General features: G+C 44.1%; 1 protein-coding gene across 1 annotated transcript in view; it reads left to right on the top strand.

Annotated features, from left to right (window-relative positions):
- Positions 1–16,874, top strand: part of LINGO1 (leucine rich repeat and Ig domain containing 1) — a 981,448-nt gene that overhangs the window by 172,400 nt on the left and 792,174 nt on the right. Inside the window, exon 2 of the mRNA XM_078685081.1 lies at positions 380–445. The gene's annotated coding sequence lies outside the window, so the exon portion shown is untranslated. The remainder of the gene's footprint in view (positions 1–379; positions 446–16,874) is intronic.

Below are 16,874 nucleotides of genomic sequence, written 5' to 3'. Positions count from 1 at the left end.
TTTGTTTCGTGTTCGGGACAGGCAAGTTTCCCTGGTAGTCCTGAAAATTAAAAAAAAAAGTACATTGGAAACTCTGCCCTAATTAGAGTATATGATCTCAACTATTCTGACCAACAGCCCACTATCTAAGGGGCAGTCAGTCACAGGTTCGTGCTGCCAGAGCCAGCATAGGTTCTGCCATCAGAAACATGGCAGTTCCCTTCACTCTAAAAAGAGTGGGTAACCATCAGTTTGGGTTTGGAAATTCCGTAACGCTTTTGATCGAGTATCCTGTCTGCCAAACTCTAATGATGCCCAATGTCTTTTACTCCCTCTTTGTCAACATACCTTTAAAAATTTATACATATAGTGATTACTCCTATTCTCGTTTGTATTTCAGGCATAATTTCATCAGTGCAAGAAACTGTCGAATCTGGTGCAAGAAATCTGGCATCTCTCTCCAGATGTGAGTATTGTACAGCAGGAGTCTGGTACTCTACATCCGTCGCACATCAATTATTCACAAATCTGTTGAGACAGTTTTCAGAGCTAAACTGCTGTTCTCCAGAGGGATTGGGGGGAAAAATCTGCTGTTAAGGAGGAGCATGAAGATGTTAACAAAAACCTCAACTCTTTCATTAATGTTACTTGTCAGCTGACTCATTAATTCCAGCAGGAAAAACTCAGCTATGTAATTATTGTTGCCTGTAAACACTCCGCAGTTCCAACAATGTTAAGTGTTACACAGTACTCGCATGTTTCATTAATGTCAGCTGTACACACTCACTAATTTCAATAATTCTAACTGTGAAGTCCTAACTACTTCATTGTTTCATTAATGACAATTGTAAACATGTAGGGGTTCAATAACGCCACCAATAAATAATTATCCATTTTAACACTGTAGTACGTAAACATTCAGCTTAATCAATAATGCCATATGTGATCACTCAGCTACTTTTTTAATGCCATAGGTTAACACTCGGTTGTTTCTGCCATTTGTAAAGTTTCAGCAGGTCAATAATGCAATCTGTAAAGTGTCAACTGTTTCAATAGCCCTGTATGTAAGCACCCAGTTGTTTAATTAACACTATCTTTAAACACCTAGCAAGTTCAATACCATCATATGTAAACACTCAGCTGTTTCACAGATGGCACCTGTAAACTTCATCTATTTTATTCATGTCATTTCTAAATAAGATAGTACCAGTATATAGTCCGTTAAATATCTTGGTACAAAAATATTGCAGCAAATATATTCACAAGCAAAATATTGACATGGTAAGAATATACAGGTAAGTATAGATTTGCTATACTAAACTCCACATCTACGTACCTGAACGATACGCATATTATCAAGGTATAAAAATGGAAAGTTAAGAGCAGAAAATCTATACTTATCAATATATACTTACCTCCTTAATGCTTTGGTTGTCGATATTTTTACTCCAATTTTCTTGTAGCAATGATATTTCTGTATTCGATTTTCTGACCAAGAACTTTTTAAACACTCAAGGCTCGATTCACAAAGAGCCTCCACACTCGTATGGAGGCCTTGCAGTCACGGCAGGGTGCCGCGCTCGTGGCTGGACCTCCACAATGAGAAACTGCGATGCGGAGGTCCCACCATGAGTGCTTCTTCCAGGTGATTGAATTTGCAGTTTTGTGATTTACAACTGTAACCACAATCATAAATTCAACTGATTGCAGCATCTACTCTCAAAGTCAGTATGAATAGGGCAACAGTGTGTTCATCCAGCCTGAAGTGGTCTGCTGGCAGGGTTGTCTCACTTCTCCAAACTAAAAGTTAAGCAGTCTAGACACCATTACAGCTGTGCACTGGTATTGTTTGGGGGGTGTCGCAGAATTGGACTAGCAAGTTGTGTCGCACGTCTGAGCTAAATGCATGTTTCAGGTATTGGTTTAGTGAGAGGACTGAAGATCGGAACCAGGTGCCTCGATGGAAGTGTACGCGGAGCCCATCACATCAGGGCACTAAGACACAGAGTGGAATCTTTGGATTGGTGTACATTTGCACAATGCTACAATGCTATTGGCTGCTCCACCTCAGTATTGAGCTGCATTACTAGTGTTGCACCTGGCATCAGCTTTTGGACAGTAGTGTCATTAGATGTTGCTTGTCTACATAGATGTAAAATAAAAGTACTTCCATGTTGCAAGTCCTTTAATTGTGAACAGTCTGATAACTACAAGTGATAGCAGCAAAGTGAGTTACAGTGGAGAAGTTGATAAAGGGTGATCTCAGATATGACTATGAAATTCAGCTGTTGGAAGAGGAACATGGTCACACCCATATTAGAACATTTGAATGTTGAGCTCTTCATGGAAGACAATGGAGTGCTCCAGGCTGCTAATGGCTGGCAGAAGCCCGGCGAGCAACAATCCAATGCTTTTTTAATTTCACACCTTTTGTTGTGAACATAGGCCTCTTGGAGCCAGAGGTGATTTAAACTCCGTCAGGCTCCCAGAGGCCTTTGTTTTGATTTGAAGATCTTCACTGGACTGGAACATAGCAGACATCGAGCAGCAGCCTACTGAGATGCCACATAGGAATACCAACAGAAGGAATTGACGAATACGCTATTAATGTCGCAATTCATGCCTGTCCCATCAACAGTCACAGCTGCATAGAAATCTCATGATGTCTTCGTCAGGTGTGAGACTATCAGTCAGTTCTGTCTTTTCAGCTAACATTATTTTGCATCCTGCCGTGAGTGTGAACTTCTCCTGTAATGATACAGCATTGTAAATAGTACAGTGCAATTTCATGACGGACTAAGCATCTCAGGCCGCCAAGTGGACAAGCAGGTCAGCTCTGGAAAAACAGAGAATGAGGTTCTAAAAAGAAGTCCCTTCGATCGATCTGAGTTCTGTAAAATGTCAAAGGACATTAAATGGACCTTAAACGCGAATCATGCCATGGCTACCTTGTATTGCATCGCAGCATCTGTGTAGTTCTTCATACCCCTGAAGAGGCTTCGAACATTTTCCTGTTCCCCTTTCAGAGTGTGTGATTGGAAAGCTTCTGGGTGTAGTAGTTGCTTTATGGGAGCTACTCAGTGAAGTGTGCAAGGTTCAAAGAGATGCTTCAAATATGGTGCATTTGCACATGCCATTTTGCCAGTCTGTATTTATCATCATTTTTATCTTCCAATCGCATAGATGGGAAGTGCCAGGTACTTAGATCTCTCTGGAATGCTAAGTAATTGTCAATATATATGTGAGTTCCAATAGTTGTTCTGTGTGGAAGGGGGAAAGAGCACCTCCAATTTGTGATCAATGTCAGCCTGGAGTGCTGAGGTCTTAGTTAATTATGGGTATGAGTTTCTGTTGAATTTTCTGTTACATCTGTTTAAGCCAAATGCATCATATTCTTTGCAGAGCAGTACATCTCTACTACAGCTCACATTGTATTGAAAATGAGAACAACATAGAAGTTGTTTGCCAGCCACATTTACTCAAAGCGCAGACCTGAAGTGGAAGTCCCCAGATAGCTGATGCTCCCTGATGATGAAGTTTCAGGTGATCCTATTCTAGAGATCTGGGTGCACCATGGATCTCGGTGTAGGCCAGACAATTGCAGCAGATGGCTCAGTGTTGTCCGGGGGAAGGGGGGAGTAGAGGGCTGCCCACCCTATAGCGCATGGTAGATGGCAAGATTGACACCCTGAAATCGTGCTTAGAGCGCACGTCTGAACAACTTTACAAGCAAGCCTCTAGTATAGACATGGTAAATCAAAAAATTTCGAATGTTGAGGATGACGTGAAAACATCTGAATCACTGACATACTTTAGTCCACACACATAGGCATCATTAGAGATGGACAGGCCAACAAATTAACAGGGAGAGACAAGCCAGATCAAAAATATGGGTCTGGCTTGTCTCTGAGAGCCCATGTACAAGCCGAGCTCTGAAAATATTTGGCATATAAGTCATGCAACAAAAAGCATGTTAAAACAAGCATTGGAAATGCAACCAGTCTCCCATTTGTTTGAGTTAGAGCTACTGGCATTGGAAATGGCAGTCTTTTACCTATGTGTTATGAAGCATGTGGTGTGTAGTGGAATTATGTGGGTTAGATTGGATTAGTTAGTTGTGTAATTGTGTGGTTTGGAGTGGATTTTTGTAGGGTTATTAAGTGGCATGGTGTGCTGTAATATCTTGTGGATAGTAGTCATGTGGTATAGAGTGTATGTAGTGGAGTTTGTGGTGTGCTGTTGAATCTTCTGCAACGATGTGTTCTTGTGTGGTGTGGATTGGATGTATGTGGCATGTTGTGTAATTGTGTTGTTGAGTTGTATTTATGTTGTTTGGTGTTGAATTATGTGGTGTGGATTAGAAATGTGTGAAGTTGAATTGTGTGATGTGGAACTGTGTGGATAGCTCTGCGTTTTTGGTGTGTTTGAGTGTTAAAAAAAGAAAGAGTTGTAAATGTAAATGTATTTCACTATGTGTTGTGGATTTGAGTGTATGTATGTGGTGTGTAGTGGAATTATGTAGGTTGATTGGTAGGTGTGGCATTGTGTGGTGTGGAATTGTGTGGAGTGCATTTGTGCAGTTGAATTATGAGGCATGGTGTGCAGTTGTATTATTTGGATAGTAATTATGTCTCTTTGAGTGTGTTGGAGTTATGTGGAATGGAATTGTGTGTAATGGAGTGTAATTATGTGGCATTGTATTTTGGAGTGTTATGTAGTGGAGTTTAATTATGTAGTGTGCTGTTGAATTTTGTGGAATTATGTTGAATTATGTGTTGTAAATTGGATATATGTGGTGTGTAGTGGAATTGTGTTTGTGGAGTAGAATAATGTGGTTTGGTGTTGAATTATGTGGTGTGGAATGGATTGTGTGTAGTTGAATAGTGTGGCATGGAACAGTAGAGTTGAGTGAGATTATGTTTAGTGGAATTATATGGCATGGTGTAGAGTGTGTTTATGTAGATTGTTATGTGGCTTAGAGTGTATTTATGTGGGGAGTATTTATGTGGTATTGAGTAGCGTGTAATTAGGTGAAGTTGAATTATGTGGTGTTGAAGGGTATTATGTGGATTGTAAATATGTTGTGTGGTGTGAAATTGCTTGGTGCTGAATTGTGTGTTGTGGAATTGTGAGGCGTTCTGTTGAATTATGTGGAATTGAATGCTTGTTGACTTTCTACTGCAGTGCCGAGGGAGCAACCTTTATGGGAGGTGAACAATGCCTTATATACCATTACAAAGTAATTTTACTTGTTTACACAAGGGGTTAAAGAAAGGTCTAGACCCATGCCAGATTTACGAATGTCAGGGAATATATAAATGAACATCATTTAGCTCCATATTAAGTCATTACGCCTTACGTTGAGGTCCTGAACGCCTGGCATGGCTGCAGCCCTCCTTAAACTATGCTGGCAACCCTGAAATACACCATGGCACTATGCCAAATGTAGAAGCATTGATATCATGGTATACGCATGACCTACAGTCTACAGATCTCTTATACAGAGCAATAATCGAGTGTGCTATCTGCACTGCTATTGCAAGCTTGCCAGTGGCACGTGATATCAATAAAGTGAAACACCATCTTTGCTTACATTGCATCCAGACATGATGTGCTACTCCTGGGAAAAAAAGGGCCAGAAGTGGAGAGGTTGGTTTAGATCAGAGGCTAAGAGAGCTTTCGCGGGAGACATCTCACAACATCCCGGGAATGGTCCTACCTCTTTCTTCTTCTGGATAGACTTCTTCTGCCAGACTTTAACCACATAGAACTGTAGAAGAACATTCAAAAAGAAGCACAAACAGCAGTAGAAAGAAGGTACACACAATGCAAAATAACTGCACACATTATAAACATCTCACTAAAAAAACAGAGGACATGGCACCTCTCTTCACATGTCACTCTGTAAATAGGTTCATTTAGTTGTATTAACTATCATACAATCTCAATAGTTGTATTAACTATCATACAATCTCACAATTGTCACTATGTGAGTGATGAGCAACAAGAAATTGCTTCTTGATTCTATGTGGCGTGTAGGGACACACACACATACAATCTTCTGTGATAACAATTTCAAAGCTGTATGCACAAGATATCCTATCAGGTAAAGAATATCTACCTTTCCAAAATTGCCAATTCTAATCACTATCAAGAAGAGTAAGTCTGTCGGCTTGGCATGAGAATCTGAGGATGGCCCAAAGTTGATTTGTTGCGATGGGCTGGGCTGGTGAAGAAACACACCTATAAATAAATATACACGTCTTAATACATCCCAAAGTGCAGATTCTCTTTATATGCATGGTTTGCTGTCTCCTTTGAGTCCTGGTTGGCTTTTTTTGACTCTGACCCACTCGCCCTCTGCCAACAAGGTTTCACGCACTCTTCCTTTTGTCGTAATGTGCCTTGTAGATGCTTTGTGCCTTTTCTATGTTGCTGCGGACAATGGCTGGGGATCGTTTGCTTTGGAGTCTCAAGGTCATCAAGGCTGTGTTGTCTCTGTTGAAGGGTTCTCTGCCTCTTAGGATCTTAAACGGGCTGTAGCCTGTCAAGGTAGGTGTGATACGGTAGGCCCATACCGTGTTCCTGACTTCGGACTCCCAGTTCTTACCGGCACTGATGGCTGCTTGGATCGAGTCCATGATCACCCGGTTAAAGCGTTCCACCTGGCCATTGCCCGCTGGGTGGTAGACCACAGTGCGCTTCATCTGGATTCCGTTTCTGTTGGTGAAGGCTGTCCATTTGCCTGACATGAAGTGGGGCCATTGTCGCTGGTGATGGATTTGGGGATGCCCTCCCTCAAGAAGATAATGGCGGGGAAGGTGATGACGGCATCGGAATCAACCGATTCACATATTTCGACCTCTGGCCACTTTAAATAATGGTCCACTACGACGATGAGGTGTTTGGGTGTGCCCCAGGTGTCTAGGACTGGACCTACAATGTCAATGGATAAGTCCTCCCCGGGGTTGTTGGGAGTGGAGAACTCGCCCACGGGGGGCCTCAGAGTGACGAAAGTTTTGCCAGCTCTGGCACAATGGGCGCAGTCCCTAACTAACCTTTCCACTTGAATGTCCATGGCGGGCCACCAGTACAGCAGTTTCATCTGCCTTTTGGCCTTTACTATGCCCTGGTGTCCTATGTGGTTGATGTGAAGAATGTGGTCGTACAGAGCCTTCGGGGGCACCACTTTGTCACCTCGTAGCAGGAATATCGAGTCCTCGCCAATGGAGTGTTCCTCGCGGACTTTCCAGAATTTTCTGAGGCTGGAATCAATGTGCTTCTTCTCCGGCCAGCTTCGTGTGACATACTGCTTGACTTGGGATAGTTCCAGGCCCTGCGTGTAGGCTTCTGCCCAGTCCTGGGCACTGATGGTGTATTCATGATCTGCTATGAATGCGACGCTGTATTCATCCCAATCCGATGATTTGACGGGTTCTTTCATGGCTGCCGCCCTGCTCAGAAAATCAGCCACTGTGTTCTGTGGCCCCGGGATGTACTCCATGTCGTGGACAAAGTTCAACAGGCGCAATGTCATTTTCGTGATGCATGGAGTGGCTGTCGAGTTGCCACTGGATGTGAGGATCTTGATCAAGAACTTGTGGTCCGTACAGACTGTGAATCGTAACCTCCACAGATATTGTCGGAATTTCTCCATCGCCCAGGTGGCGGCTAGCATTTCCTTCTCAATTACACTGTACTTCTCTTCACTGGGGGTAAGGGCTTTTGATGCGAACCCCACCGTGGTTTCGGTGCCATCTGAAGCCCTCTGGGAAAGGACTGCTCCCAGTCCCTTGTCACTGGCGTCCGTGGTGAGGATGCTGGACGCGGAGCTGTCAAACCCATGTAAGGGAACCGCCTTGCAAATGTCCTGACAAATTAACTGTAGAACTCCGCCAGCCCCAGGAAAGAGCGAACGTCGTCTTTGATTTTCGGGGAGGGAGCTGACATGATGACCTCCATGTTTGGCAATTTGGGGGTGATTCCCGTGTTGCTGATTTCATGTCCTAGATATGTAACCTTGGGGAGACCAAATTTGCATTTCTCCAATTTGGCCTTGAGGCCATTATCTGCGAGCGTGTGTAGGACAGTGTGCAAGATGTCATCGTGTTCAGCTTTTGATTTCCCCATGACGAGGATGTCATCTTGAAAGTAGAGAACTCCAGGAACACTTTGGAACAGCTTGTGCATGAGTTTTTGGAACACGGCCGCCGCGGATGCGAGACCAACGGGCAGGCGTCTGAACCTGTAGCATCCAAAGGGTGTGATGAAGGATGTAAGTTTTCGGCATGATGAGTGGCGAGGTACTTGGTGATAGGCGGTTTTGAGGTCGATGGTAGAGTACCACTTGATACCTTTGGTCTGGGAGAGCAGTTAGTTAATTTTGGGCAATGGAAACTTGTCCACAATAATGTTTTTGTTAAGTTCGCGGAGATCAATGCAAAGACGGATCTTCCCGCTTGGTTTGTGCACCACTACCAACGGTGCAAGCCATTCGGTGCATTCGATTGGTTCAATGATGCCGCCGTCTTCTAAGCGCTTAAGTTCTATCTGTACTGCTTTTCGGCAGTTGAACGGGATGTTCCTGACTTTGTGGGTGACTGGTACTGCTCCGCCTTTAAGTACGATCTTGTGGGAGAGCTTGCATATTTTTCCAATTCGGTTGCTGAAGACAGTGGGGAATTCTGCTTGGAGTGAGGACGGCATAGATGTGTCCTCCATCTGGAGCACCTGCGTGTCGCCACAGGGGTTGAGCTGTATGTCGAGCGCTCCCTGGTCGGCCCAACCCAGTACCGATGGGCCCTTCTTTGCCACGTACAATTTTGCTGTGGTGTGCCGTCCTTTGAACACGAGCAGGAGCTGCTGGAAGCCGACCATGGGGATCCTTTCTCCTGTGTATGTGAATGGATGTACGTCTGTGGGGTGAAGCTAGTCGCCCACCACTCGGGCAAAGTCTCGGTCCCAAATCTGTTTCTGGATGATGGTGTAGGGCGAGTCCGCTACCATGATGACGTGGATGCCCCCGATCGACAACTGGCATGAGGGTTCCTTTGTTGCCCTTGCCAAAGTGTCCTGTGATGCCACAGAACAAGCATTTTACGTGGAACGCCGGGCATTTTATGTCATTACCCATGTGGGAGTGGCTGCCGCATCTGTAACAGGCACCTTGTTTACCAGCTGCTCCACGATCGAGCTACACCGGTCAAGCGGACCTAGGTTTGGAGGTAACGTCCTCACGCCACCAAGACTCACAGTCGAGTACACTGGTCCCGCTTGAGCAGACTGCGGGGACCGTCAACAACGATTGAGGGGTGAACTACAATTCAGGAACTCCTCCTGTTCCAGTTCGTGACCCCTCAGGTTGTATCCACTACATAGTGCGGCCCACCTTGGGCTCCGTCCTAGTATATGAGCACTTTTTAGGTCCTGATGAATTGCCGTGATGGCATGAAACATGTCGACCTGACCACTTCTGAGGGTTGAACGGGTTGTCCCACACATAGCTTGGTGGATTTCCCATACCCCTCTTACTTTTAATGAAAGCAGTTAGCTACCAGAATAAAATTGCCCAGAGTAGACTATACTGACTTTTTTAAACCACACCTCCACGCTCACTACTTACACACTTGGGCCCCTCACACTCACCCACACATCGGCCAGGAATAAAAGATCTCCGCAAAAGAGTAGCACTTTGTGCTACCCGTCAGGCATTGCAGCGCCGGCCTGACGCAGGAGCAGGGAGCCGATGATGATACGATACAATCGGTTGGTGACATGACAGTAGCCGTAGAACCGACCTGTTGTGTGAGGTTTCCCTAATTCCGATAAGGGGCATCTGTCCCTGTCTCTCGCATACACCCACCCTTGGAGAGAGGTGGATGGATCATCCACACATACCTACCCCCTAGGGGAACTTTGTGCATCAGTTTTGAATTGTACCATGCGGGGCACTCACAGGCCCTCTGCCCTTAGACGTCAATTGGCGGGGTGAGGCGGAGTTTGATGTGGTCTTTGATGGTGGCCCCTTGCGATCAGGGATTTTACACACTGTGGCTGGTGGTGCCGTGTCTTTCTTGCCCGCGAGAGCGCATCGCTTGGATAACTCCGCCCGTTTCACAATCGCAATGATTTCTGGAAGGGGCGCTTTGCCGCTAACCCAGAGCTTTTCCTGGACACTCGTGTTGGTAGAGTGCATGATGATTTGGTCCCGTCTGAGGTCATCGTGCAGGGTGCCAAACTTGCAGTTGATGGCTAGTTTCTTGAGGGCCGCCACGTAGTCCTCCACTGACTCTGCTTCCGCCTGTTTCCGTTGGAAGAAGTTGTAACAGTCAATGGCCGTACATATCACGGGCTGGTAATGGCTGGCCAGGTCTTCGAGGGCGTGTTGGAAAACATCGTTGTCGGTCAAAGCCCTGGCCTTCTTCACCATCTGGTCATAAACACGCAGACCCTCTGGCCCTAGATTATGTAACAGGATCTTCTTCCGCTGCTTGCTTGAGAATTCCTCCTCGCCTTCGTCCTCCAACGCTGAGAGGTAATTCAAGAAGTTCCCCTTCCAATCAGCCCATTTCAGGGCCGGCTCCCCGGGTTTAGGCAGGAAGGGCACTGGGTTGGTTAGGGAGAAGGTCTGTGCACACATGGTGCGTGTTGGGAGGACATACGTGGAACCTAAGGGTATCCGTAGAGCCCAGTGGCCACAGCTGGCTTGGAGGAGGTGCACCCCTGCGTGGGGTGAGAGGGCACCGCTTTCTGGGTTGTGGGCCGCCGCTCGCCGCTATGGGACACCTCTCACGCTGGTGGGTAAGGCTGCTGTGCGGCTACGTGGTCACCAAGGCCGCGGGAGGCCAACCTACTTCTGGATTCATGGACCGCTGAACAAGAGGCAGCTTTGTCCTGCCCTATGTAGAAGGAAGTAAAAGCCCGACGGCCAGACCCAGATGTGTATTAGACCTAGTAAGGTGCACTACAAATTCATGGCACTGGCTGGCACAGAGTAAGGGGCCTGGCATTACCAGATTCTCCTTGATAGTTAATAACCCCAGCTTCTTTGATTTCACAACCAAATGCCAGTGAGCTGCTGGCTAGCAAGAGCGGAGAATGTCTGGGGGACCAATTTGTAGATGGGGAGTTAAGAAATATGGGCTATTTTCGTGGATCAGAAGGCACTGGGCGTGCCCTAGATACATTATTTGCAATACAGAATTTGCACTACAGAGTTTGTGGTACCTTGTTAGCCATACTCCCTTGATACTTAGAGTATCCCACCTCACTGTAAGCCCTAACAAAGGTTAGGAAACCCCAAGGTGACTTTAACTAGAGTCTTCAATTTATAAGTTAGCAATTACAGGGTGGGCACCAACCCTTCGAGATACCGACGTGCATCATATGTTGACTGAGGAACAGTAGAGATGCTGATGTGCACAAACTAAAAACATCTCCTTAAACAGTAGACAATGACTATTATATCCTTACAGACCGAGGTAGTGGGCTCTGCCAGCCATTAAAGACCTGCTCCAGCGTTAAATGCCCAAGGGGGTTAAAATCCCCTGGGGCTCCATGAGGCCTATGTTCATAGCAACAGCTGCGAACAATCATTGGAATGTTCATGCTCTGGGCTTCTAAAGTACATTAGAAGCCCAGAGCACTCCATTGTTTTCAATGGAATGCTCACCATTCTAATGTTGTAATAGACTTTAGTTTTATACAGTGGACTAACTTTATGACTGCTAGATTAACAAGTACTTGCAATGCAATAGGTCCCGCATTTACGTGAGTTTGAGCTATTGACATTGCAAATGACAATGCCTTTTATTTTTGTTTCCGTTTTTAATACATAAATAAAAGGCATTGTAATTTACAATTCCAATAGCTTAAACTAGTGTGCGAGACCTATTGCATTGCAAATGCTTGGTAAAGACAGCGCCCACACCAAAATCAGTACATGGACCACCTAAAAAGCCAGCCCTGCCACGAGGGTGGGGGTACGGGGCTGGAGCTCGGCAGTGCTGGATTAAGTCACATTTGAAATAACAATTTCTAGATGATCTGCGTATAAAAGGCGTGCCACTTTATTTCCGTTCATTCTAGGGCTCGCACTTCTTTCCACTTCTAGCGCTTTTGGTAGGTCAGCCAAGAATAAGGCAAATAATAAAGAAGCCAAAACGCAGCCTTGTCTCAGCCCATTCCCTACCACTATTTTATGTGTTAATGCCCCTTGTGTGTCTTTGATTACCTGAGCCCAGTTTACTGAGTGTAATTCCTTTAAAATAGCCAGTAATCCTCCGGTATACCGACTTAGTCAGGCAATCCCAAAGACACATACGGTCGACTGAGTCAAATGCCGCCCGGAAGTCAACAAAGCAGCAGTACAATTACCCATTCTGCTCTATTGACTTCCGGGCAAGTGCCCAAAGGGCAAAGCAGTGGTCCATAGTGGAATGGCCTTCTTTAAAGCCACCCTGTTCTACCGGTATAATCGAGTCCTGTTCTGTCCATGCTTTGAGCCTGCCCAATAATATTTTTGAAAAAATCTTTTCCCCAATATCTAACAGATTTATTAATCTGTAGTTCTTTGGAGTATGTAAGTCACCTTTCTTATGAACCGGTCTACCTATTGCTCCTTTCCAATTATTGGGGATTTTCCCGGATTCTAGGAGCACGTGAAACATAGATGAGATGAATTCTGCCCACCAATTTGGTTGTGATTTTATTATCAGGGCTGGGAGATTATCTGGTCCTGCCGCTCTTGTTAGATTAAGAGTTTTTATTGTGGATTTTACATTTGAGGGTAGAAAGTCAACTTTCAGCTCTTCAACTAACCCGCCCCTCTCCTGGGGATCCCCAGCTGCCGGATCTCTTCCCGGCTATACAATTCCTGCAGGTATTCCACCCACGCCGCTTCTTCCACCACACAATTCATTGACACGGGTGGGTGTTCTGCTGCTGATTGTACCAATTTCTAAAACTGGGGTAAATTCTTTGTCTCAATTACCTCCAGTAATTTTGCCCAGCATGAATCTTTATGGACCCTTTTTGCGCTCCTTATTAACATATTATATTCTTTTTTAAGTTTGCCAGTTTATCTGCCCTTTCCTGATTATATTTTACCCTTAATCTACGCGCTTCTCTCCTTAACTCTCTCTTCTTTTTTAGGCAATCCTCAGTAAACCACTTTCCATGGCACTTTGTTATATTTGGTGACTCTTTGCATTATTTCTAATTTTCCTTAGTTCAACTCGGAAGGTTTGAACCACTTGTTCTAATTTATCCACATACCAGTCTAGAACCTGTCCTCTTTCTTCTCCCAGATCAAGGTTGTGTTGAAAATTTACAAGCCTACCTATGTAGTCATCTGTTAGCCTTGTTGTAATACGCCTTGAGTATTCCATCTCTTGATGAATGACTTTATCACCGGACTTCAGATGGAACCCCAAGAGCTCTAACTCCAGGGGATTTTGATCACGTCCTTCCCTTTGATAGGTTCTAAAATCCTTAGCTAGGGCAAAATTCCAAGGTGACATAAAGACATAGTCTATTGGGCAATTTTGTGTACCTGGTTTAAAGGTTTTCATTGCTGGGCAGTCAAGTGGTGACCTTCCATTTAAACAGAAGAGGCTTTTTGACCCCAGGTAAATTCCCAGGTTTGTATCCCGAGTTGTTGTTTCGCAATTGGGGAAGGTGGCTTGGTTTATATTAAATGCCTCCAGTAGGCCAGGCAGGTGGCCTCTCCTTGTGTCCCTGCTGGTGGGGGTGGACAGGCGAGTGACTGCCATGCGAGTAAATTCCTCGAGTAAATGCTTCGTGTCCCCAAAGCCAATGATGGTGTCATTTACTTACAGCCAACTTCTACCTGAGCCTAAATGTGAATGTCACAGCGCTTAGAGACGGCTGAACCGCGCTGCTTTCCTTCTGTCGTGACAATTTCTTGTCTTTATGGGGCCAAGTGTTTAAACACGTGGCCCCATAAAGATAAGAAACCTTTTACTTCAGTAGGAAAGCAGGCGAGCCCGTCCAAATGGGACGGCAGAAAAAGAGAAAAGTCTACTTCACACAAACCTCTTTTCCAATGCCTGTCCACTATTTAGCATAAACGGTGATGCCAGCCAATAGGAAAGAGGGTCGGGCTTAAAGCCCGTTACTGAAAGCTACCTAAAAACATAAAATCTTGGTGCTAAAATCATTAATCTGGCCTGCTGGTGTACCAGGATGAGGGATTATTGGGAACAGATATTTGTTGAACCAGAAGAAATGATACTACACAGAATTGACCCATCACTCCTGATAGCACTATCTGGTTATGTCTGGTAGGATCCCTTCTATGTGCAGCACTTCACAGCCCGGGGCCTATTGCTGGGTAACCGGATGGTGGCAATGTGCTGACCAGGAGCCCCCTCTCATGGGTAGATGGCTGGGTCAAGGACCTCATCTCTTGTAATGAAGCATTTGGGTACATATCATGCCATTCTTCTTCTTTTGACATCTCGACCCAGTGATATCAGACTGGTCACCAGTGACGCAATACCTGTCATCACAGACACATGAACAACAGTGATGCTCAGCTGCTTTACCACCTGGTCCCCTATAGATTGGGTGTGTTACTACCATAATGTGACAAATGTCTTCGTAGTGTGATGGGACACATAGGTGCAGTGGCCTCTTTTTCCATGGAAATAAAGACTGTTGTGATCATTGTGCTATTGTGTGCATCAACTCTGTCCTACAGTGCACATGGATGTGGTTTTCAGATGAAAAACAATTAATAAAGTATAAAAAAACCTAAATTAAAGGCCTTCCTACATAATTAGAATAAGATAAGTATATCAGAGAAATGATGTGATACTTATCAAAGATTATTAGAGCCACTTAACACAAACATTTCACAGACATAAAGAGAAGTGTTAAAGGAATTCTCTCAAATAAATTGTGCCTCTGTTGATATGAGATAAAGTACCCCCTGCCATACATTATAAGGATATTGCAATTCAACGAGGAAGAAGGCTGAAGGCTGAGTTCTTTTATAAGGTGATTGAACTCCGAGGTGGCTTGCAATATCCTGATCATGTACACTAGGGGGTATTCCCTTTTCCACAAACCATTTAAAACCTTGGTGCATAGCTCTTTCATATGAAAGAACATAATGTTTGCAAACAATAAGAATACAAAATAAAACTCTAGTGCTAAATTAAACACATCAAAAATCCATTACATATTTGTAACAGAGATTAGAAACAGTTCAATACAAAGCTGCAGTACTTCGGAATGTGTACAAACATGCAGAAAGATTCTAACTTTTCTCTATGGAAGGATTGCAAAAAATAAGCATATTCTCTCTGCTTGTCATCGTAAACTATTGCAACAGAGCAGAAGAAAGAAGCAATCTTCCATTTTCATAGCTCTAAACAGCTGCTTTAATTATGCTCTATGACCTCATAACTCGACTGTAATAATTTTATAATAGTCGAGTTCTGATGTCTTTTCTTTATAATCGACGATTAGGTGCATCACAGATCTGTGATTATAAAGAAATCAGAGACTAGCGATTATATAGCGATTATAGAATCCCATGTATTATATTCATATTATGACCTACATAGTCTACGGGCATCATTTAGTAATCACTGTGAGGGATAGCTTCATGTGTTTCATAATGGTGTCAGAATAAGAGCAAAGCTCTCTCCATATGTTATGTTTCATGCCAACCGATAAGATATATCTATGGAGTAAGCACCCACAACAGAAATGGATGTGGAACATAAGGGCCACACCTTCAGGCACAGTCCGAACTGACTTTGTCTTTCATTCTTCTATGGTCAATGAAATGAGTTACTTTTGATTGGCGCAAAGATCACACTATTATGTAAACATCATGAGACAGTACACTTTGGAGTATGCAGTACACAAAGAGTCGAAAATATTATCAATGATTTAATATTATTCCGTTATTATTAATTACTTTACAAACCTGCGATATATTAAGGTGTGTTTATCCTAACATCAATTAGTGTTAAAACTGGCAATGTTTTTTTTCAGTGGCAAGTGGCAAGATCTGCAATATAAAAGTATCCTAAATAAACACTTTGAGGACAGTTTGCAAAGGCATCTTCAGCAGAAAACCTATGTTTATTGCTGAAACTACCCCAGTGTATCCCAGACAGGAACTGACTAAATGATTCTTGGCAGGTGTCATTGGTTTTACTGTTGTGTATTCCGCCACCATGAGTACAGAGATATCTGCTGTCCCATGTAAGTGAAGGAAGTGGGTGAAGCAAGCCTTGGTGAGCATGGCACGTTTAGCAGGAGAATTACTCTAGGATTGCGACAACTCGCTTTCCAGGATGGGACAGGGAACAGATCATCCCTGTATTTGATGTGGGTATAGAGGGACTTTCTCCATGAGGAAAAATGGTGCAAAGGTTTGTGCATGATGTCTAGTATATGTTTTGCACTGGAAGGATATGCTTCCAACACACAGTTTTAGTGATAGAGACACATACAAACAGTTCACATGATGAATGAATGCTTTACGATGCAGTACAGATGTAATGTGGTAAATGGTAGGAGAGATAAAAAGATTTATCCAACCTTGTGCTAACAATTTTCGTACACAGGGTTTTGCAGAAAAAGCCATGGAGGATTTTGCTGGAATTCCCAATATTCATCCATGGATTGCCCTCTTGATGCAAAGTAGCAAAAAAATAGCTTTTTGAGTCTTTGGCTTGTCAAGACACCTATTGGCATCAATTTGCTTGACCTTGCGGTGGCACAACATCTTGATAAATCTTCCCCTATGTGTTATGCAAAAGATCTTTAATTCAATGTTATGTTATGTTATTGACATTTATAAAGCGTGCTGCTACCCAAGGGTGTCCTGGCACTATGTAAGATGTCCACCTAAG

This window comes from Lissotriton helveticus, chromosome 3_2 (genome assembly GCF_964261635.1).
Source record: "Lissotriton helveticus chromosome 3_2, aLisHel1.1, whole genome shotgun sequence".
In the NCBI taxonomy this organism is placed as follows: Eukaryota; Metazoa; Chordata; class Amphibia; order Caudata; family Salamandridae; genus Lissotriton; species Lissotriton helveticus.
Note: the sequence above shows the minus strand (reverse complement) of the source record. Positions and strands in the feature narration are given on the sequence as shown.